The 24256-nt window shown below is 36.4% G+C and overlaps 2 protein-coding genes across 5 annotated transcripts in view; one reads left to right on the top strand and one right to left on the bottom strand.

Moving 5' to 3' along the window:
- The window catches only part of LOC142221510 (uncharacterized), a 549478-nt gene that overhangs the window by 261152 nt on the left and 264070 nt on the right, over nucleotides 1-24256 (bottom strand). The window lies entirely within an intron of this gene.
- Nucleotides 1131-24256, top strand: part of Cad96Ca (tyrosine kinase receptor Cad96Ca) — a 295767-nt gene continuing 272641 nt past the window's right edge. For 2 of the 4 annotated variants that reach the window (XM_075291266.1, XM_075291267.1), the window contains exon 1: nucleotides 1131-1287. The gene's annotated coding sequence lies outside the window, so the exon portion shown is untranslated. Of the gene's footprint in view, nucleotides 1288-1596; nucleotides 1711-24256 lie in introns of all 4 variants that reach the window. The other 2 variants (XM_075291265.1, XM_075291264.1) reach the window with 2 other exon arrangements.

The following is a 24256-nucleotide window of genomic DNA, read 5'->3' as shown; positions in this document are numbered from 1 at the left end:
AAAAAAACATAGTGTACTTTGGCTTTTTGAGTTTTGTCAAAATTCGTACAAATAATCATGATTCTTCCACACTCCACAGCAAACGTAGAAATTTTTTACAAATTATTATAAAATTCTAGTACAGTATAAACAAATAACCACATATAGACGTATCTATCGGAAACACCATACAAAATCACCTGTTTTTTGAAAACACGGGATTTTTTCTTGAGTTTCGAAATATTTAATTTTTAAATAAAACTGTTACACAATTAATAACAATATTTTAGAAAAATATGTTTTTTATACAAAAATTACGAAATATTTTTGTTTAATTAGAAAATGATTTTTATGTTAATGTTATTTGCATACAAACATGATTTCTTTGCATTTTATTTTATTGAAATGCATTGTTGTGTACATTAATTTTATGTTTTCTATGTGAAATAAATACTTCTGTTTTGTGTTTACCCAAAAAATATGTTTAATTTTAATATTATTTATATTGCCGATTTTTTGACGATTTTTAAAATGTAAGTCCGGATTATGACGATTTTTATTTAAAAATGTGACGATATTTCTTGAAATTTTATTGGCAGCCCTGAGCCGAGGAGTTTTGGAGACACTCTCCGTCTTTGATGATTCCTCTCTCTCTTTTCGATATTTTTGCTAAAATGTTTAAATTTTTCTGGTTACATATATTATTTATTCGCACCAACAGTATGTATTGTGAAAGTTATCATTAAATAGTTCAATAAAGGGCATGTTTAATGTGTACAAACAATGAAACAGCTATGATGTACCCAGAGCAATCACGAACACGTCCTATCGAGCAAAATGCATTTAACTAAAATGTTTTAATTATGAAAATACATTTGTTTTTGCTAATGTTTGGCGAACATCCCCTTACACGTGAAGATTTGTGCCTCCCAACCAGAAAAAAACCGTTTTATGATTTTATGCCAACACGTCCCCGCAACTCTCGAACATGGCATTATACGGCGGATTTGTCGCTGCAACGTGTTGTGTCGCAGTTTCTCCGACCGTATAAGGTCCCCTTAAACCAAAATACCCCAGCCACGAGAAATAATCCCCAGTATGGGGAAATTCCCCTAATCCGACAACACTGCCCATCCCAACAAATAAGTAGTGTGTTTTCTGTCCAATAACTGCGAAAACAGGTTTGTTTCTTCAGTCTTTCATTTGTAGCGGAAAAGAAATAATACGGATATTCGTAAATACACGGGTGAAAGTAATCCATATTTGTATACGTTCATAAAATTGTTGTGTGATGAATTAATCGAAAAGGTAAATGTTCTGAAACCATTTGTTGGAAAGGAATAATATAACGAATAATTGAGTTGTGCGCATGGGCAACGACCGACCATACAATTTTTAACAAAATATAAAGAAGTTACGTATGTACGTTACTGTGTCGTCACATTACCATTTAATGACAAAAAGTGTGAAAACAGAAAACAATTTGGTCTGTCTGTTTGTAATGTGCATTTCAAAAGCAAAAATATGTACTAAATAATGTGTTGAATATTGACAAATGAGAAATAATAAAATATAATCCCAATTTTTGTGAAAATATTTGTATACCTATGTTTGTAGTTCAGGTGAAAATAGCAACAGGGAGCAATGACTACAATATACGCCTTGCAATCAGTGCGTCATAGTTTCAATTTCAACCATATATAAACACAAACTCTTTGTATAATATAAGCGGTAAGTTCAACTCTTGAGTAAGGCTTATGATTTTTCTTGTACAACGCCTCCATATGCTGTGGTATATTCCGTGTCTAATGGGTTGTTCTATCAGAAGGAGGAACGTTAGTTTCATATTGTCGATTAGGATATTCAAAACAGCTGAACATACAAAGAAAAATCAGCCTGGTTTAACAGGCTGTCACTATAACCTACCTCAACCAACTCAATTATATAGTACTTTTAAGAGCATGCTATGGGGATTAGGAATAGACATCAAACAAACGCCATAAAATAATCGAAGTAAATTTTTACAAGAACGAGGTAATGGCACAACACTTTTGTCAAATGTCTACGTTATTATTACAGCTTAAATGTTGGTATTAAGTTCGAGTTTAGCCGCTAAAATCTCAAATTTTTCACGATTACTTCCCTCTAAAAATACATTATAAATAATATAATCTTTGCGAAAAGTTGCTTTGAGGTATTCCCCCATCAAGTTTGGTGAACTGCTTTCTTAATCTCAAGGAATTCCATTTAAAGAAATTACTTGGAGAAGGTTTAAAACATTTAGAGTCTAAGTTAGTAATCCACCGGTTCCAATAATAATTTAATTGAACTATGTCTGCCTTACATCGAGTTTGTCAAAATCTGAGCCGATGTGAACCATTTGTTTTTGTTCACCTCACGGGCGGTAGTACATGGATAGGTTAGGTTAGGTTAAAGTGGCAGCCCGATTAAGATTCAGGCTCACTTAGACTATTCAGTCCATTGTGATACCACATTAACTAAAAGTACCTATTACATATGGGCACTTCTAGTTTTAACCGCTGAACCTTCTTGATTATTTTTCTTTGTTGAACCAACCAGATTGTTCCAAAAACATTAGCAGACTGCTTAAGTTAACGTTTTCCAGATCCGCCAGTAATCTGAAGCTATATGCTCCTAAAAGTTGCTTGCGCTTTACACAAAATGCAGGACACTCACACAAGAGGTGTTTAATTGATTCTTTTTCCTCCGCATCATGACAGCTCATACAATAGTCATTATACTTCGCGCCAATAGTTTTTGCAAAATCGCCTATTAGGCAGCGACCCGTTATAGCAGATATCAGGAGTGATATCTGACGTCTCGAGAACATTAGCATATCTAGTGTGCGGTTTAAGTTGAAATGGGGCCATATTTGCTTGGTGTCGTTACAACCCTTGCAATTCTCCCATCGAACATTTGCCATCATAACAGCCTTCTCACGCAGCATGAGCTTGCAGGTAGCTAGGGGCATACCAACAAATTCTAGTTCCCCTGGAATATGTAAGGTAGTCCCTAGCCTTGCCAACTCATCCGCTTCGCAGTTCCCCGGTATGTTCCTATGGCCAGGCACCCATATTAGGTGAATATTGTACTGTTCAGCCATCTCATTGAGAGATTTGCGGCAGTCGATGGCCGTTTTCGAGTTGAGGAACACAGAATCCAAGGATTTTATTGCAGGTTGACTGTCTGAGTATATATTAATGCCCACATTTTTGGAACATTACTTCTCAGCCAATTCGCCACCTCTCTTATTGCTAATATTTCAGCCTGAAAAACACTACAGTGATTAGGTAATCTTTTCGCTATTCGAAGTTCCAGATCATTAGAATATACTCCGAACCCCACTTGTCCATCCAATTTGGAGCCATCAGTGTAGAAATCTATAAATTCTTTATTCCCCGGGGTCTGTGTGCACCACGCCTCACTGTTGGGGATTAGAGTCTCAAACTTTTTGTCGAAAAGTGGACTCGCCAAAGTGTAATCCACTACGTTAGGCACATCTGGCATTATTTTGAGGACAGAACTGTGACCGTAACCTTTTTCCGACCACAGCGATAGCTCGCGCAACCGCACAGCTGTTGTTGCAGCTGACTGTTTGGCCAAAATGTCTAAAGGCAATAGATGCAGCATGACATTAAGGGAATTTGTCCCTGTCTTGCTGAATGCGCCTGAAATACACAAACACGCCATACGCTGAACTTTATCTAAACAAGTCGGTTTCTGAAGTGCCGGCCACCAGACTACAACACCATATAGCATTATAGGTCTAACCACTGCCGTGTATAGCCAATGCACAATTTTTGGTTTTAGTCCCCACTTTTTTCCTATTGCCTTTTTGCACGAGTACAAAGCTACAGTTGCCTTTCTCGCCCTTTCTTCAATATTAAGCTTAAAGTTCAGCTTCCTGTCCAAAATAACGCCAAGGTATTTTGCACAATCACCAAAGGGAATTTCAATACCCCCTAAGGAAATAGGCCTAACCGTGGGAGTTTTGCGATCTTTGCAGTACATGACTAATTCTGTCTTTGCAGGATTTACCCCAAGACCATTGTCTTTCGCCCATTTCTCAGTCATCCGGAGGGCCCTCTGAATAATATCTCTGATTGTGGATGGGAATTTTCCCCTGACTGCCAGAGCCACATCATCTGCGTATGCCACCACTTTTATCCTTTCTTTTTGTAGAGTAACCAGAAGGCTATTTATAGCAACATTCCAAAGAAGAGGTGATAGAACTCCTCCTTGGGGAGTGCCTCTGTTCACATACCTTTGTATGTTTGCTTGTCCTAGTGTGGCTGAAATACGTCTCTTCATTAGCAGTTCGTCTAACAGCCTGAGTATACATGGATCAACATTCAGAGTTGTCAGTCCATTTAATATCGAGCTCGGATGGACATTATTGAACGCCCCTTCGATGTCTAGAAACGCCACGATTGTGTATTCTTTGACAGATAGTGAGCTTTCAATAAAGCTGACTAGTTCATGTAGTGCGGTCTCAGTAGACCTGCCCTTCGAGTATGCATGCTGTCGTTTCGAGAACAAACTTGAATCGATGCTAGTTCTAAGAGAGATATCTATCATCCTCTCCAGAGTCTTAAGTAGGAATGAGGATAAGCTGATTGGTCGGAAATCCTTCGCCCTCGAGTGAGAGGTTTTTCCCGCCTTAGGTATGAAAACGACTTTTGTTTCCCTCCACTTTCCTGGGATATATGATAAGTTGATACATCCTTTATATATCACCGACAACCAGGGGATAATTTTGTCAGTTAAAACTTGTAACTCCGCCGGAGTAATTCCATCAGATCCGGGGGATTTGAATGGTCCAAAGCTATTTAGCGCCCGTCTTATTCTAGTTTCCGATACAATTTCCTCGACAGGAAACGACCGCTGAGCAACTGTGGCACCGCCAGTACATGGTTCAACCGTCTGATTTCCAGGAAAATGTGTGTCCAATAGTACCTCCAGCGTCTCCTCACTGGACGTTGTCCAATTGCCCTCCGATGTTTTAATGAAACCTGGAGCGGAGTTGGTGAATGCTAGAACCTTCCGTAGTCTGGAAGCATCGGACGTATTCTCAATACTGCTGCAGTAATCATTCCAAGAGTTATGCTGAGCCTTTCTCAGTTCTCGCTTGTATCCTCTCAGATTCTTCTTGTAAGCGTCCCAGTCCTCAGGGGCTCTGGTGGACTTTGCCTTGTTAAAGAGCTTCCTGCAGGATTTCCTCATATTACTTAATTCCGTAGACCACCATGGTGGTCGATGTTTCCCCCTTGGCTTTCCTCTAGGGCATGCAGCTTTCAGTGAGATGTTTAAGGCCTTAGTAATCCGCTCCACTGCGTGTTCGATATCTTGCACATTTCTCATATTTGTCTCTGTTATTTCCGGTATCATCATATTGAACGATTCCCTATACCTATTCCAGTCAGCTTTCCTAACATTTGGGGGAAATATGGTCTTGGTGGTATGAACATCAAATTTGAAACTGATGTAGCGATGATCTGAGAAGCTGTGTTCACTTAAAACATGCCACTCAGATATCATTTCATTCAGTTCTTGCGAGGCCAAGGTGATGTCCAAAACATCTTGCCTGTTTTTAGTGACAAAGGTTGGGGCATCTCCCTTGTTGCAAACTACCAGATTAGTACGCAAAATAAACTCTATTAGCGACTCTCCCCTTGCATTAGTATCACTACTTCCCCATATACTATGATGTGCATTCGCATCGCATCCCATAATGAGTTTCGTCTTTGTTTTCAGTGACTCCTCCACTAAGGTCTTAACGGCATATGGAGGCATCTCCCTGTCATGTCCCATGTAGACCGAAGATACCCAATATTTGCATTTGGCTATTTCTAAACTGGCAACGACAGTGTCTGTATTGCACATTGAAGGAAGCAGAAACAAGTTGAGCTCGTTTTTAGCAATTATACAGGCTCGATTTACATCATTACCAGGATACTGCAATAGTTTGAACTCCGGAATACTTAATTCACATATTTTGTTTCTATAAACATATGGTTCTTGAATAAGAACTATATCTATGTCCCCTTTCATCAGGAGAACTTTTAAGGCAGCACATGCAGCCTTACAATGATGAAGATTTATCTGGAGGATCCGTAGGACCATCGAGATTTTCAACAACCGTCACATCAGCCGCTTCAATCGAGTCATCAAGAATGTTCTCTTCAGAGATCTCGGTGACTCTCGCAGTAACCATAGGTTCAACTTTGGTGAGTTCTGAGGCAATAGAAACCTCCTCTCGCATACGGTGTCTATCCATGTCTTCAACTTTGGTATCTCCCTCGACTTCGCAAGAGGATCCGCTTACTTCTGATTGAGGCAGAGGATTGTCCATTTCTGAATCCTTTAGCTGATCGTTTTTATATACCTTCATTTGGATATAATGAAAGCCATAACATACACGGCCCTGGGACTTTGCTAGATGTGGCAAAGACTGAGTGTTCAATATAAACACTGCATGCCGTCTTGGTCCATCCACTTCATCCAAACAGCCAACCTTCCAATCAGCTGTTGGAAGATCTGGATTGCATCGTGTCAGTCTGTTTAAAATAGATTCAGGGTCAGAAGGGTTTGCAGGTATCCACGCATGTGCTCTAGGTCTAGCCGGTATGTCTTTCTTCTCGACTAACTCTAAAGCAGCTCCTTCCCAAACTTCACCAATTAGTATCAGAGCAGCTTTAAAACATTCTATAGACCTCTGGTCCTCAAATGCGACTAGCTTAAATCGTCCTTGATACCAACCAGCCTCTTGGTGTCGAGGATCTGGGCCGGGAAACTTTTCCAGCACCTGTGAGTAGACGACAGACAGAGCATTCTCAATTTCCCCCCATTTTTGCTTTGGAACCATACCGTCAAATGCTCCTTTATTAATGATAGCCATCACAAGGCTGTCTTTAGCAACTGAAGCAAACGATCTTTGATCCCTTTTGGAGGATGGCAGCTCATCCGGCGATCGTTCCCTTTTTCCAGTCTCAAGAATTCCTTGAGCCCATTTTAAGGAATCGCTTTGTTTAGCCGACAGCGTGCTTGGGTCGACTGATCCTAACTTCTTTAGGATAAACAAAGCATTTCTGCGTTCCTTGAATCTCTTTCGTGAGGGATTACCTCCTTTTGATGTCGTTACCTTAGAAAAAGTTCGACTTGTCATAGTGTCGCCACCTGTCGACCCGTCTACAGGTCGACTAATTGGGCCTAACTCTTGGTCATTGCCCAGATTTATAACTCCAGTCGATACCCGTCCACTGGGCCCTGAAGTTAGCAACCCAGTGGATGACTTGGAATTTCGCTGCATGGTGGCTTAATATCCCACCACACTTGAAATTCTTAGTAGGTACCTATTACGATGAGTTTATCCGCTATTGAAAAACACGTCCGTTCCGTTCGACGGTTGAATAGAGATTCCTAGGACATGGATAAATTCACTCACATTTTCACCGCGGGCGGATGTCGCTTTGACGAAAACTCCACGTTCATTTATGACATGATGTACAATTTCTTATATATACATTTACATCCTGTGACGTCCACTCTTGATCTCGTTTATATTTAAAGTCGATTCGCCAATATAACCAAGTTGAATTTTTTCAAATATGTTTAACTCTTTGGGCCACAGTTTTATTTTATAAAGAAAACAACTGTTTTTGGTTTAATATATGTTTATTTATTATAAAATAAAAGAAAAAAATAAAGTTTTGCTTCAGGCTTTGGAATATAGGGTGGTTAGTTAACTAACCACCGCAATGGTTGCAACAAAATAAAATCAAATAAAACAAAAATTATTTTCGATTTTTTATATATATGTTATCATAAAACAAAAAAAAAAAAAAACAAGTATAAACGGCCGTAAGTTCGGCCAGGCCGAAGCTTATGTACCCTCCACCATGGATTGCATTGAAACTTGTACTAAAGACTGCCATCCACAATCGAATTACTTGTCTACTTAATTGTAAGTTAGTCCATACGGAGTATATATTAAACAAAAAAGGTCGATTAAATACTATATAATTCAGTTAGACAACATTTTCTATAGAAATAAAATGTTGACAAAATTTTCTATAGAAATAAAATTTTGACAAAATTTTCTATAGAAATAAAATTTTGACAAAAATTTCTATAGTAATAAAATTTTGACAAAATTTTCTATAGAAATAAAATTTTAACAAAATTTTCTATCGAAATAAAATGTTGACAAAATTTTCTATAGTAATAAAGGGTGATACGGTCAAAATTTGGTCAAGGGAAAACGCGTGTAAATCGGTGAAATCGTTTATTTAAAAAAATCAAATTAAATTTCTTTTTCAAGTTCAATTAGTATAAAATTCAGGAAAAATATTCAGTTAGGCTTTCGCTTTTCCAAATCCGAATTGCCGGGCCTCACGCTTGACACCTGCCATCAGATTTTGTACATCCACCTTGTCCACCTTCTTCGCCGCAGAAAGCCAGCTTGCCTTGAACTGCTGCTCGTCCTTAGCAGTTTTTTTGGTCTTCTTTAGGTTCCGCTTGACAATAGCCCAGTATTTCTCAATTGGGCGGAGCTCTGGGGTGTTGGGAGGGTTCTTGTCCTTGGGAACCACCTGCACGTTGTTGGTGGCGTACCACTCCATGGCCTTTTTACCGTAATGGCAAGATGCCAAATCCGGCCAAAACAGTACGGAACAACCGTGTTTCTCTTTCACGTAAATTTCTTGGTTGACAGTCTGGGAAGCTATGAAAATGCTGCTTTTCAAGCCACAGGTACAGATGGCTTGCCAAACCAGATATTTCTTTGCGAACTTTGACAGTTTTATGTGCTTGAAAATATCTGCTACCTTTCCCCTTCCTTTTGCCGTATAAAACTCCTGTCCCGGAAGCTGCTTGTAGTCGGCTTTGACGTAGGTTTCATCGTCCATTACCACGCAGTCAAACTTCGTCAGCATCGTCGTGTACAGCCTCCGGGATCGCGCTTTGGCCGTCGTATTTTGTTTATCATCGCGATTTGGAGTCACTACCTTCTTGTAAGTCGATAGTCTGGCTCGTTTTATGGCTCGATGCACGGTTGTAGACGATACACCCAGCTTATTTGCGGCATCTCGGAGAGAGAGGTTAGGGTTTCGCTTGAAACTACCGGCAACTCTCTTTGTCGTCTCAGCGGATTCCGGTTTTCGATTTCCCCCCGATTCAGACTTCCTGGCTGTCGACAAACGTTCCCCAAACACTTTAATTACATTTGTAACGGTTGATTTGGCAACTTTTAGCGATTTTGCCAGCTTTGCGTGCGAGTAGCTCGGATTTTCGCGATGCGCGAGCAAAATTTTGATACGCTGCTCTTCTTGCTTGGACGGCATTTTGACAACTGAAGAGAGAATTCCAAAATCAAAATAGGAGCAACATTCTACACACACACCTTCAAAATGAGGGTTGTTCAGGTTTTTTAAATGCAAACTTGAAAGAAATACGTCAAGTTAATATTGACCAAATTTTGACCGTATCACCCTTTAACATTTTGACAAAATTTTCTATAGAAATAAAATTTTGCTAGATTACTTTTGGGGATCGGCTATATATAACTATAGACGGATATGGACCAATTTTGGCATGGTTGTTAGCGGCCATATACTGCACAATGTACAAAATTTCACCAAGTACCAAATCTTAACCGGATCCGATGAATTTTGGTCCTCTAAGAGCTCCGGAGGTCAAATCTGGGAATTGGTTTAAATGGGGGTTATATAATTAAGACCGGCATGGACCAATTTTTGAATGGTTGTTAGAGACCATATACTAACACCACGTACGAAATTTCAACCGGATTGGGTGAATTTTGCTCTTCCAAGGGGCTCCGGAGGTCAAATCTGGGGATCGGTTTATATGGGGGCTATATATAATTATGGACTGATATGAACCAATTCATGCATGGTTGTTGGATACCATATACTAACATCACGTTCCAAATTTCAACCGAATGCGATGAATTTTGCTCTTCCAAGGGGCTCCGGAAGTCAAATCTGGGGATCATTTTATATGGGGGCTATATATAATTATGGACCGATTTCGACCAATTTTTGCATAGTGGTTAGAGACCATATAAAGGGTGATTCTTTTGAGGTTAGGATTTTCATGCATTAGTATTTGACAGATCACGTGGGATTTCAGACATGGTGTCAAAGAGAAAGATGCTCAGTATGCTTTGACATTTCATCATGAATAGACTTACTAACGAGCAACGCTTGCAAATCATTGAATTTTATTACCAAAATCAGTGGCAGAAAATCCGCTTTTTTATCGACAAATTTTGTTCAGCGATGAGGCTCATTTCTGGTTGAATGGCTACGTAAATAAGCAAAATTGCCGCATTTGGAGTGAAGAGCAACCAGAAGCCGTTCAAGAACTGCCCATGCATCCCGAAAAATGCACTGTTTGGTGTGGTTTGTACGCTGGTGGAATCATTGGACCGTATTTTTTCAAAGATGCTGTTGGACGCAACGTTACGGTGAATGGCGATCGCTATCGTTCGATGCTAACAAACTTTTTGTTGCCAAAAATGGAAGAACTGAACTTGGTTGACATGTGGTTTCAACAAGATGGCGCTACATGCCACACAGCTCGCGATTCTATGGCCATTTTGAGGGAAAACTTCGGAGAACAATTCATCTCAAGAAATGGACCGGTAAGTTGGCCACCAAGATCATGCGATTTGACGCCTTTAGACTATTTTTTGTGGGGCTACGTCAAGTCTAAAGTCTACAGAAATAAGCCAGCAACTATTCCAGCTTTGGAAGACAACATTTCCGAAGAAATTCGGGCTATTCCGGCCGAAATGCTCGAAAAAGTTGCCCAAAATTGGACTTTCCGAATGGACCACCTAAGACGCAGCCGCGGTCAACATTTAAATGAAATTATCTTCAAAAAGTAAATGTCATGGACCAATCTAACGTTTCAAATAAAGAACCGATGAGATTTTGCAAATTTTATGCGTTTTTTTTTAAAAAAAAGTTATCAAGCTATTAACAAATCACCCTTTATTAACATCATGTACCAAATTTCAGCCGGATCGGATGAAATTTGCTTCTCTTAGAGGCTCCGCAAGCCAAATCTGGGGATCGGTTTATATGGGGGCTATATATAATTATAGACCGATATGGACCACTTTTTGCATGGTTGTTGGAGACCATATACCAACACCATGTACCAAATTTCAGCCGGATCGGATGAAATTTGCTTCTCTTAGAGGCCTCGCAAGCCAAATCGGGGGATCGGTTTATATGGGGGCTATATATAATTATGGACCGATATAGACCAATTTTTGCATGGTTGTTAGAAACCATATACCAACACCATGTACCAAATTTCAGCCAGATCGGACGAAATTTGCTTCTCTTAGAGGCCTCGCAAGCCAAATTTGGGGGTCCGTTTGTATGGGGGCTATACGTAAAAGTGGACCGATATGGCCCATTTGCAATACCATCCGACCTACATCAATAACAACTACTTGTGCCAAGTTTCAAGTCGATAGCTTGTTTCGTTCGGAAGTTAGCGTGATTTCAACAGACGGACGGACGGACGGACGGACATGCTCAGATCGACTCAGAATTTCACCACGACCCAGAATATATATACTTTATGGGGTCTTAGAGCAGTATTTCGATGTGTTACAAACGGAATGACAAAGTTAATATACCTCCCATCCTATGGTGGAGGGTATAAAAAAAAACAAATACCAAATAAATAAACACAACTGATCTCGTTGATTTATAAACACTTGATGCTGCTTTATTTCAATTACGACAGGTTAAAAATCAAGGGATTTCCCCAAGCTTAAGTAAAGATAAAAACATAACCAGTGCACTCTAGCGACAAAGTCTCGCAACAAATGATTAACGGTGGCTTTAAAAATGTAAGAAATTAAAAATTTTGATTTGAGGTGGCACACAATCAGTTTTATACAAGCAAAAGCAGGTGGTTAGTTAGCTAACCACCAAACCTGAAAGTGTTAAAATTAAATTTTCACTATCTACTCTGACATTCAACTGGCTACGCACTTCGTCATTCGCTAGGATAACTGTTGATAGATAGAAGTACGTGAACAGCGCGATAATGCATGGAAAACCATTATATGTCATCCGCCTATACCATCGCCATGTTACATGCCTGCATCGTTTGGGTTGGAATAATGAAACCATGTCAGTCGGCCAGTTGTGAAGCAACAATGTACAACGTCGAATCAAAATCAAGCTTCAAGCCATAGAATAACATTCAGACCTATCATATCTTCTTTGTATCCTCACATGATATAGTAGAGCGCACGGTTACAGCGGAAGTAGAACTCTTTATTACTAAATGTGAATAACATAAGGAATACAATAAATGTCATAATACATAAATATATACAAATAGGGATATAATAGGATATGTAGATTACATGATAGTATAATCCCAATACTCCTCCTTAATCTGGATATTCTATTGAAGCCCCATTGCCTTTCTGAATAATTCCAATTTATTCTTTTCAAGCGGTTTTGTTAGGATATCAGCAACCTGTTCGTTTGTGCTTATGTAGTTCACTTTAAACTTTCCATTTTGTAATTGATCTTGCACAAAGTGATGACGAACATCAATGTGTTTAGTTCTGGAATGGTCTCCACTTGCTGATGCAATCGATATGGCACTTTGATTATCGCAAGCTATTTGCATCGATTTTGGACTCGGGTAAAAATGTGATTCTATACCACTCCACCATATTGCTTCTTGAACAGTTGCTGAAAGAGCAATGTATTCAGCTTCACACGATGAGAGGGCTACGGTTTGTTGCCGTTTTGAGCACCAGGATATGGCTCCACCTTGAGCGATAAAGACATAGCCTGTCGTAGATTTCCTATCATCAACACTACCAGCCCAGTCTGCGTCAGTGTATCCGATGATATCACTTCTCTCATCTTTCAAGAAATTCAATTTTAATTTTGAGGTGCCACGCAAATACCTTAAAATATGTTTTACTGCTAACCAATGATGGGTTCCAGGATTTGCGTTGAAGCAACTCAATTTATTTACAGCGAATGTAATGTCTGGTCTAGTACATTGAGACAAATACATAAGACATCCGATAGCTTCCTGGTACGGAATATTTTCCATTTTCTTCATTTCCTCGGATGTGGTGGGACAGTCATCTTTTGAATATTTTTCACTTGCATTCATAGGTGTGCTGACTGGTTTTGCATTCTTCATTCCAAATTTTTCAAGAATGCTCTCAATATAGTGTTCTTGATCAAGAGAAATTTTACCTTCTTCACGAGTGATTCTCATTCCAAGAATTTGTTTCGCGGCTCCAAGGTCTTTCATGTGAAATTTACGGTTAAGGTGACCTTTTATATTCTTGAGCCATTTATCATTGTTACAGAACAGTAAGATGTCATCCGCATATACAGCTACTATAAGTAGTTTGTTGTCTTCGAGTTTGTAAAATACACATGGATCATATTTTGACTTTTGTAGTCCACTAGCTTCTAGTACCTTGTTTAATTCTTTGTTCCAAACTCTGCTTGACTGTTTTAGCCCATACAATGCTTTATTTAGACGACATACTTTTGACGCATTATAATGATCCGTGTATAGCGGTGGCTGTTCCATGTAGATCTCCTCTTCAATATTGCCTTGTAGAAATGCTGTGATGGCATCCATTTGTTCAACTTGTAGATTTAGTTTCGCCGCGATTGCAAAAAGGTATCGTAGGGAACTATGACGTATAACTGGCGAGTACGTTTCATTATAATCCACCCCCTTTCGCTGCGAGTATCCTTTTATGACCAATCGCGCTTTATAACGATCAATGCTACCAGTGACGTCACGTTTGGTTCGAAAAATCCATTTACATTTGATTGCCTTGCGGTTTGGTGGCAATTCTGACATTGACCAAGTATTGTTTTGCATCAGAGATTGATATTCCTCTTCCATTGCCAGCTTCCAGTGATTCGCATCTGGCCGTGCCAATGCTTCTTCTAGCGTCGCCGGATCATCCATGTATGTCTGAAACAATTGTGATGCAGTATTTTGTTTATTTTTAAAATCAATTTCAAAATACTTGCCTTTAAATATGCGCCCCTCATCGCCGTGCTTAACCTTTTGTTGGGGAAACAATTTTCGGCTATTTGGTTGCAATGGAGGCGCCGCCAATCCAGAAAATCCAATAAAGTTGACTTCAGAACTACATGTTGAGTTACCATCTCCTTGTTCATCATTTCGTAAAATATTTTGTTGTTCATCATTTCGCAAAACAGCTGTTTCATACTCATCTGATGATGTACTTTCATTGCCAGTGACGTATTCATATAATCTAACGGGTTTCTTTCGGTTTCTTCCACTCCGTCTTAATGACTGTGTTGCAGTATGCTGCTGCTGAGAAACTTGTTGATTTGTTTTGTTTACGTCGTCCGTTGAATCAGTTGGGGTAATTTCAGTTTGTTGTTGTTCTGCCACTTCATTTCTGTTTATATTTTCAGTTTGACTTTGTTCTTCTAGTGCATTTTCTCTTAAATCTAGACCGACTTTGCTATGTTTTGTCTTGATCGCAAACTTCGCAGGAGTATCTGTAGATATGTTTTCATCAATGAATGATACATTACGGCTTTTGAACACCATGTTTTTATCCGGATCATAAAAACGGTAACCTTTTGTGTGCTCATCGAAGCCTACTAAAACACATTCTTTTGCTTTTACATCCCACTTTTTACGATTTGCATTGGGTATGTGGACCATAGCATTTGTTCCAAAAACTTTTATATGTGACAGATCAGGATTCCTGCCATTCCACGCCTCTTCAGGAGTGATGCCAGTGCCTTTCGATGGTGACCGGTTAAGTAAATAAACCGAATATGCTGCAGCTTCTGCCCAAAATATTTTTGGCAAATTTGCATCTGCTAACATACATCTCGCTTTTTCAACAATTGATCTGTTGTTGCGTTCGGCAACTCCATTTTGCTCAGGTGTATGTACATTTGTTGTTTGGTGATTTATCCCATTCTCTTTTACTATGCGCCGAAAGGTTTTGTTTACAAACTCCGTTCCATTATCGGTGCGTATGGTTTTTAGTTGTTTACCACTTTGCCTCTCCGCAAAACACAAAAATTCTTTAAATTTGGCAGCAACTTCACTTTCACTTTTCGTTGGAAGAAAATAAATAAAAATTTTTCGTGTTTTGTCGTCGATAAATGTTAAAAAATATCGACTTCCACCAAGAGAATGTTCTTCCATTGGGCCGCAAACGTCACAATGTACCACCTCGAGTATCTCCGAAGCTCTATGTGCATTTTTGTTGAATGGCAATCTAATTTGCTTACCCATTGGACAAATTTTACAATCATTCGCGTTGTCATTCGAAAATTCTATGCCAGTTGCTAAACCATTTTTTAGTTTTTGTAAACTTTTGAGGTTAAGATGACCCATACGTCTGTGCCATAAATTGTAACTTGCAGTTGCCCCACATGCAAATGCTTTATTAGTGGTTTTACACTCCAATTTAAACAGACCGTTTATATGTTTTCCTGTAGAAATTACTTTGTTTTCCGGGTTCAACACCTCAACACCGTTTTTGCTAAATATAACACAATGACCTCTCTTCACAATTTGACTTACCGAGAGTAAATTAGTTGACAAATCAGGAATGTGCAATACATTATTTATTTCTATGTCTGTGTCATGACAATCAGGACGTATTGTTGATGTACCAGACGCTTTTATTTGCATTATCCCTTTATTTGCTGTTGAAACTGTTCCAGTTTTTGAATTAATGTTTGTCAACAAATCCGAATTGAACGTCATATGTGATGTAGCACCAGAGTCAAAGTACCAATCGTTGTTGTTGGTTGTGTTTAGCGTCGAAAGAGCAACAGCTGAGTACGCATCATATTTTCTATCACTGCTGTCAGATGTTGGGACTTTCGTGTGACAATATTTTGCTATATGACCATATTTCTGGCATTTCCGACATTTCGGGCCTTTTTTGTTGTTTACTTGTTGGAACTTTCTTTGTGAAGCTTTAAATGCAGATGTTTCGCATGCACTTGGTATTTCTTGCAGAAGTTTTACCTTTATGCTATCTCCAGTGATGCTAATTCCTGAGTTTTCCAAAGCCATAATCATTGGTCGGTATTCATCGGGTAGTCCAGCAAGTAACAATGAGCCAACCCATTCTTCACTTATCGTGAAACCAATACCGTTCAAAGATTGTGCAGTCGTAACAATTTCTTTTACATATACTTCCATCGATCCACAGCTTGCAAGAGACGTTGTGATCAGCTTTCGCAATAATGCTACGCGTCGAGTCAGTCCAGAATCTTCGTATGCTTTTGCTAGCTGGTTCCAAAGGTCTTTTGCTGTTTTTACATTTTGTATGTGAACATAACATACCGGGTCGATTATCAACGTCAGCTTACTTTTCGCTCTCCTGTCTTGATCTGGATTCACATCTTTTTTTGGATTTCCCTGTTCATCGACTTCATAATCGATCGTGGTAGTCCAAAGATTATCTAAATCCAAATAAGCCTGCGCAGCAATTTTCCAGGTGGGATAATTTTCTCTCCCAAAAAGTCTTTCGATAGACAATCCTCCTGTATTACTTTCCGGCTTCGACATGTCGAGATTAGATTGATAATTTAGGATGAATTATAATTTTATTTCTAAGCTGGGAACATAACCTATAGTAGAGCGCACGGTTACAGCGGAAGTAGAACTCTTTATTACTAAATGTGAATAACATAAGGAATACAATAAATGTCATAATACATAAATATATACAAATAGGGATATAATAGGATATGTAGATTACATGATAGTATAATCCCAATACATGAAGGCCAATTTTCACCCATTTAATTGCAGTAGCTATTAAAAATTTCACCCATTTAATTGCAGTAGGTTTTAAAAACTTTTGTAGAAGTCAGGTAGGCTCTACTCTATTTGAAGACAAGTTAAACGTTCTTTAGGATAAAAAATATACCGTTATTGCAAAACCAACATTTCATGCAGTGACATTTCAACCCACTTACATATCCAAACTAAGTAAACTTGAAAACAGCTGACTTTCACTATAAACTCAGTAATCCTGAGAAAAAGAATGGCTTGGTTGCTAGTGTTTTGAGTGTTGGATTATAAAAGACGAGACCGAGTGAGAGTGTGTTGCAACGGTTAGCATGCCCACTTGGATGCAAAGGTCCATGTTTCAGTTTCGACCGAACACCAAGCTTCCATCCAAGCTTCTGTTGCATGAGCGAATGAAAAGGTAGACTTTTGACAATTTTTAATTAGTATGGAAAATAGTTATATTCAAGCCAATCATGATTTAATCATTAGATTATACTTTTAGTTTATTTTATATAATTTCTAGTTGTACTTAAATTTATTACATTCACTTCTATTCAGATTATTAAAACTTTCTATTACAAATGTATTTGGCCATGAAAGCTTAGTATTACTGGATAAAAACTGATAAATAAAAAAAAATCAAGTCAAGAAGTGATTTTACAAAATTCCCAATAAACACAGGATGAGCGTTTTTCAAATGCAACAACTTTTCAGTTCGAGGTTAAATATAATTTTCAACATAAATTCAACTTGACTTAAAATAGCTCATCTTCAATACATCTTCAAATTGTTTGCGAATTACTTCCAATTTGCCAAAATGTTGACGAAATCTTTGAAAAGGTGTTGAAGATAATATGAGAAAACTTTGACAAAACACTACCCTAAAATGCAACAAAAAAACAATGTGGTTTTCAATACTTATTTGTGCAACGAAGTTCGTGGTCAAGTGCAAGAAATAAAAAATGGAAAATTTTAGACAAATAACCAAATAGTTTATAAAAATGGGTAAGTGAAAATAAAAAATGAAATAAAACTTTAAGGAAGTCACTAAATGTATATCTCTTTGCAGTAAACTAAAATTATGGATTCTACGTTCTTGAAAACATTAAAAAGCTGACCGGTGAAAAAATGGTGGACAATTAACTGGAACTGCTTCAAATAGTTTATAATAATTGGTACGTCAATATGAAAAATTAAATCAAAATTTAGAGAAGTCACTAAATTTAAATCTCTTTGCAGAAAACTAAAATCTTTGGATGCTACATTCTTGCAAACATCTTTAAGAAGCTGACCAATTAAAAATGAGTGGCTTATCGACAAGAAAAAGTTTCCAGAAACATTACAAGTGCAACCAAATAAAATTGTTAAAAACAACAAATTGTTGAAATCAACAACTTCTGGATGAAAATGTGCATCACATCGTCAGTTTAATTCATATGCTATTATCAGTTTAAAATGGATATTTTGTGAATTCGTTCTGCTGGAAATCAATTCTAACACGCGGTCCAGTACATTCCTAATTTCAAATTGCCCGCATGTTAATAAATTTTAATGCTGTTTTATGACACCAAAAGGAAGGAAAACGAAGTATCAATGCAAAAGTGTTTACTAATAATGTTTAAGATATTTAAAGTTTTGTTGTTTCCTTTTTTTTGTTCTTATTTGTTGATATGTTTAATAAGATTATTATTTATCAATTGGTATCGTAGTGTATTATGTAGTGTAGTGTATTATTATATATTTTATTTTGATGAAAATGAATAAATTATAAAAAATTCATAGAATTTTGGCTTTGACTTTCAATTTGAAGTGGGGATATCATTCATACAAATTTAGGTTGAAAAGTATTAGCAACGATGTTAATTTTGAATTTGACTCGCATCGAAAATTGTTTGACAAATTATTGAGTAGCCATGCATTTCAATTTGAGGATAACACTTGAGATATTATTGCTAATGTGTTGAATTTCACTTTTGAGGGAAATGTCTGTTTTTTGTTGAGAACGCGATTTTCTCAACAATTTCTCAACTTGAATATTACCCTAATCCTTTGAAAAAATGTTTGAAAAATTGTTGAAATTTAGCATTTTTCAAACGTTTGTGTTTATTGGGTTCTCTCTAAAAACAGTACACTTATGCAAGACTTAAGTAGTGGTGTTGCCTTTGCTTTCCTTTGTTTCTGCAGAAAATACGCCACGTTTATTGCACCATCTAGCAGAACATAGTAATTTTGGTTTGGAGTCTCCCATTGAATTAAGTGTATTCTTCAGAATATTTTTTAAATTCGTTAATAATTTTATGAACATTCCTGAGAATCTGAATTTCTTCGCACATATGGTATTATCTCTTGAATATCATCGAACCTCGCTATCTAGCTGACGCGAATGAAGTGTTTTGAGTTTGCGACGTTTGTTACTTCTTCGGACTCGGCTATAAAAAAAAGGAGGCCCCTTGTCATTGAGCTTAACACAGAATCGGGCAGCACTCAGTGATAAAAGTTCACCACTGTGGTATCACAATGGACTGAATAGTCTAAGTGAGCCTGATATTATTATCAGTGTGGCTTCTGCTGTCGTAGAAGCACATCAATGGGGCTACTAGGATTGACTGAAACCATTAGACGAAATATTTCGAATAGGCAGGTACGTCCACTGCTGTCTTTGGATTTGGATCATTTGTGAATCTGTTGATTCACAAATGACCTACTTTATATGTTTTCAGCACTGTGGTCGTACTTGACTGGAAGGAGTCAATTTATTTATTTATTTATTTTATTTTTATTTTCATCATGTCATTTGAAGCCACATAGTGGCCAATTTATATAAATTACAACGGACTACTAACTATGAATAAAGTACAATTCAAGTTATGACAATGTGAGAAGATATGCGTGTATATAATAAATATAAATAAATATGTATAAAATAGTATAAAAATAAATTAATTAATAATGTGAAATATGACAAAACATTTTAGGTTCCCAATATAATTAAAAGAAGACAAAATAAGAAAAGATTATTTAATAAATCAACCACAACAAAGCAACACTATTAACACGAGGTTGGATAACCTTCATGTAGGTGAAGGTTATAAGTCGAAACGATAAATCGAATCAGGAATCGAGAAATCCTTTAAGTTAGTAGGGACACAATCATATGATCTGGCGATTCTAGACTGAAATGACTTGTCCATATAACCTCTGGCAAGCGATGTGTGTGAAGATAAATTCGAATTTGAAATTTGCAGCAAAAACTTAGCCGAGACACAAACCAGCACCAAAAATATTTTTCAAATTCGAATTTAGGATTTCAAATTCGAATTTGGACTTTTAGTATTTGGCTTATTATTCAAAAACTAAGCCGCGTGCGATATGAGAGTAGGCTCATTGGAAAGGGCTTGTGCTCAGCTTTCATAATCACAAAAGTCTTCATTAGAAAAGTATTTGTGAAAAGCGAAAATTTGAAAACAAAATTTTCAACAAATTTTTACAACGGACCCACTGTGCCAAAACTAAGCCGCGTGCGATATAGACACTAGAAAAGTATTTGTGAAAAGCGAAAATTTGAAAACAAAATTTTCAACAAATTTTTACAACGGGCCCACTGTGCCAAAACTAAGCCGCGTGCGATATAGAGACTAGGCTCATTGGAAAGGGCTTGAGCTCAGCTTTCATAATCACAAAAGTTTTCATTAGAAAAGTATTTGTGAAAAGCGGAAATTTGAAAATGCTTTTTCAACAAATTTTTACAACGGGCCCACTGTGCCAAAACTAAGCCGCATGCGATATAGAGACTAGGCTCATTGAAAAGGGCTTGAGCTCAGCTTTCATAATCACAAAAGTCTTCATTAGAAAAGTATTTGTGAAAAGCGAAAATTTGAAAATGCTTTTTCAACAAATTTTTATAACCGAGCCCACTGTGCCAAAACTAAGCCGCGTGCGATATAGAGACTAGGGTCATTGGAAAGGGCTTGAGCTCAGCTTTCATAATCACAAAAGTCTTCATTAGAAAAGTATTTGTGAAAAGCGAAAATTTGAAAACAAAATTTTCAACAAATTTTTACAACGGGCCCACTGTGCCAAAACTAAGCCGCGTGCCATATAGAGACTAGGCTCATTGGAAAGGGCATGAGCTCAGCTTTCATAATCACAAAAGTCTTCATTAGAAAAGTATTTGTGAAAAGCGGAAATTTGAAAATGCTTTTTCAACAAATTTTTATAACCGAGCCCACTGTGCCAAAACTAAGCCGCGTGCGATATAGAGACTAGGCTCATTGGAAAGGGCATGAGCTCAGCTTTCATAATCACAAAAGTCTTCATTAGAAAAGTATTTGTGAAAAGCGGAAATTTGAAAATGCTTTTTCAACAAATTTTTATAACCGAGCCCACTGTGCCAAAACTAAGCCGCGTGCGGTGTAGAGACTCGGCTCATTGGAAAGGGCTTGAGCTCAGCTTTCATAATCACAAAAGTCTTCATTAGAAAAGTATTTGTGAAAAGCGAAAATTTGAAAATGCTTTTTCAACTATTTTTTACAACGGAGCCCACTGTGCAAAAACTAAGCCGCGTGCGGTATAGAGACTAGGCTCATTGGAAAGGGCTAGAGCTCAGCTTTCATAATCACAAAAGTCTTCATTAGAAAAGTATTTGTGAAAAGCGAAAATTTGAGAACAAAATTTTCTACAAATTTTTACAACGGGCCCACTGTGCCAAAACTAAGCCGCGTGCGATATAGAGACTAGGCTCATTGGAAAGGGCTAGAGCTCAGCTTTCATAATCACAAAAGTCTTCATTAGAAAAGTATTTGTGAAAAGCGAAAATTTGAGAACAAAATTTTCAACAAATTTTTACAACGGGCCCACTGTGCCAAAACTAAGCCGCGTGCGATATAGAGACTAGGCTCATTGGAAAGGGCTTGAGCTCAGCTTTCATAATCACAAAAGTCTTCATTAGAAAAGTATTTGTGAAAAGCGAAAATTTGAAAATGCTTTTTCAACTATTTTTTACAACGGAGCCCACTGTGCAAAAACTGAGCCGCGTGCGATATAGAGACTAGGCTCATTGGAAAGGGCTTGAGCTCAGCGTTCATAATCACAAAAGTCTTCATTAGAAAAGTATTTGTGAAAAGCGGAAATTTGAAAATGCTTTTTCAACAAATTTTTAAAACGGAGCCCACTGTGCCAAAACTAAGCCGCGTGAGATATACGAGACTAGGCTCATTGGAAAGGGCTTGAGCTCAGCTTTCACTTCCACAAAAGTCTTCATTAGAAAAGTATTTGTGAAAAGCGGAAATTTGAAAATGCTTTTTCAACAAATTTTTACAACGGAGCCCACTGTGCCAAAACTAAGCCGCGTGCGGTATAAAGACTAGGCTCATTGGAAAGGACTTGAGCTCAGCTTTCAGACCCACAATAGTCTTCACCATATAGATATAATTAAATTTTAAAGTTTTATTTAAATGTTAAAAAAATCTCTATATTGTCAATGTTCTTTTTTGTATACACACAAAAATTTTTTTCTAATTCAATCACGATATTAATTGATACATTTAATTATTTAATTGAAATTTCTTAAATCACGAAAATTACATTAAAAAAAATAATTGAAGTCAAGAGCAAATTTGAATTAATTTTTTAAATGACTAAATTAAAATTTTAATTGATATTGATTGCAAAACTCAATTAATTTTGTTCATTAAAAAGTTAATTGTATCAACTAGTTTTTTACTTAAAAATTTTAAGATTATTAATTAATTTAATGTTTCCATCTTGATTAAAAAGTTATTTGTACCAATTAATTTATTGAAAAATTTTCAACTTCTATTACCTTTTTCAAAAGAAATGTGTTGAAGATATTTCTTCTGCGTAGGACTCATACTTTGGGAACAGCTGATATTTATCAACAAACTTTTAGGTTCAATGCGTTTGTATGCGAAAAAAAAAACAAAATATTGATATGTCGCAAAATTAATTGATCCAATCAATTCTTAATTAAAGTTTTTTTTATCACGAAAATGATAATATCAATCATCTATAACAACTAAAAATTAGTTGTTCCAATTCAATTTTTGATTTTTATTTTAACTAAATAAATAATGAAATCAATTAAATTGTGATGAAATAGATTTTAAATTAAATTATTAATTAAAACTTTAATTTAAAATATATATATACGTGATGAAGATTTTGTTGATTCGCGCTTCGGATTCCCAAATTTAATTAATTCAATTAAATCCAATTGATTCAATTAAAAGTGTAATTGATTACGATAGCAAAACACAATTTTTTAGTTTAGTTTATTTATTGCCTCACATACAACAAGATTTATAATCTTATAATTATAGTATGTGACATAAAATATATGAAGTTATCTGCGTTGCTTATGCGTTGGATAACGGGAGGGAGAGAAAAAAAGTAAACAAAATTTTTTGTGCAAAAGCCTAAAAATTAATTAAAAACTCATAGCAGTCCATACACAAAAAAAAAATACTACCAATTGATTCAACAAATTTCTTAATTGAAATAAAAATCAATCACAAAGGTTAATTGCATCACTTAATTTTTTAATTGACTTTGGAGATTGCTACTATCATTTCTATGATTGAAGACATTTCTATTAAAAAAAGTAATTGGATCAATTACTTTTGTGATTGAATAAAAAAATATTTTTTTCTGTGTATGACTGAACATAATATGTCTTTTCCGATTACAATTGGTGTTGGACTTTTTCTGGGATTTGTGAATATGATAACATTTGTACAGAAACTATAATAATTGTTTGTACTAAATTTTCAATTATAATTTTAATTGCACAGAATTTTTTTCTGATTAATTGATCCAATTAATTTGCTAATTGAAATTGCTTTAATCACGATAGTATTAATCATAGAAGTAATTAGAAATAAAAAAATATTCTTGGTTAAAAAAGCAATTGTTTGCTTCGGCACTTTCAGTTAAGTTTTAATTGCTTCAATTAAAAATTTGATTGATTTTGGTAGAAAACTCAATTTTTTATTAGAGACAATCAATTGTATAATTTTCTATTATTTATTTATTTTTATTTTTTTTACCAGTCGAAGAAATATTTTTTTGCAATTGTTTAAGAGTTTATATTTGTTATATTTATTATTATTTGTTATATTATATATATTTGTTATATTATATTTATTATAGTCTTAAATTATTAATGAACTGCCAATTGAATTAAAAAATGAAAATAATATACATTTCTTAAAAAAAGCGCTCATTTTGTATGTAAAAGAAAATGTTGAACCTGCTTCGTAATGTCAAATTACCAAATTAAATAAACAAAATAATATCAACTTTAATTTAATAATTTAACGAAGTATTGTTTAAAATTATGCATGTTATGCTAAATAAATAAATTGGATTTATTTATTTTCAATTTGATATT

This window comes from Haematobia irritans, chromosome 1, assembly GCF_050003625.1.
Source record: "Haematobia irritans isolate KBUSLIRL chromosome 1, ASM5000362v1, whole genome shotgun sequence".
Classification (NCBI taxonomy): Eukaryota; Metazoa; Arthropoda; class Insecta; order Diptera; family Muscidae; genus Haematobia; species Haematobia irritans.
Note: the sequence above shows the minus strand (reverse complement) of the source record. Positions and strands in the feature narration are given on the sequence as shown.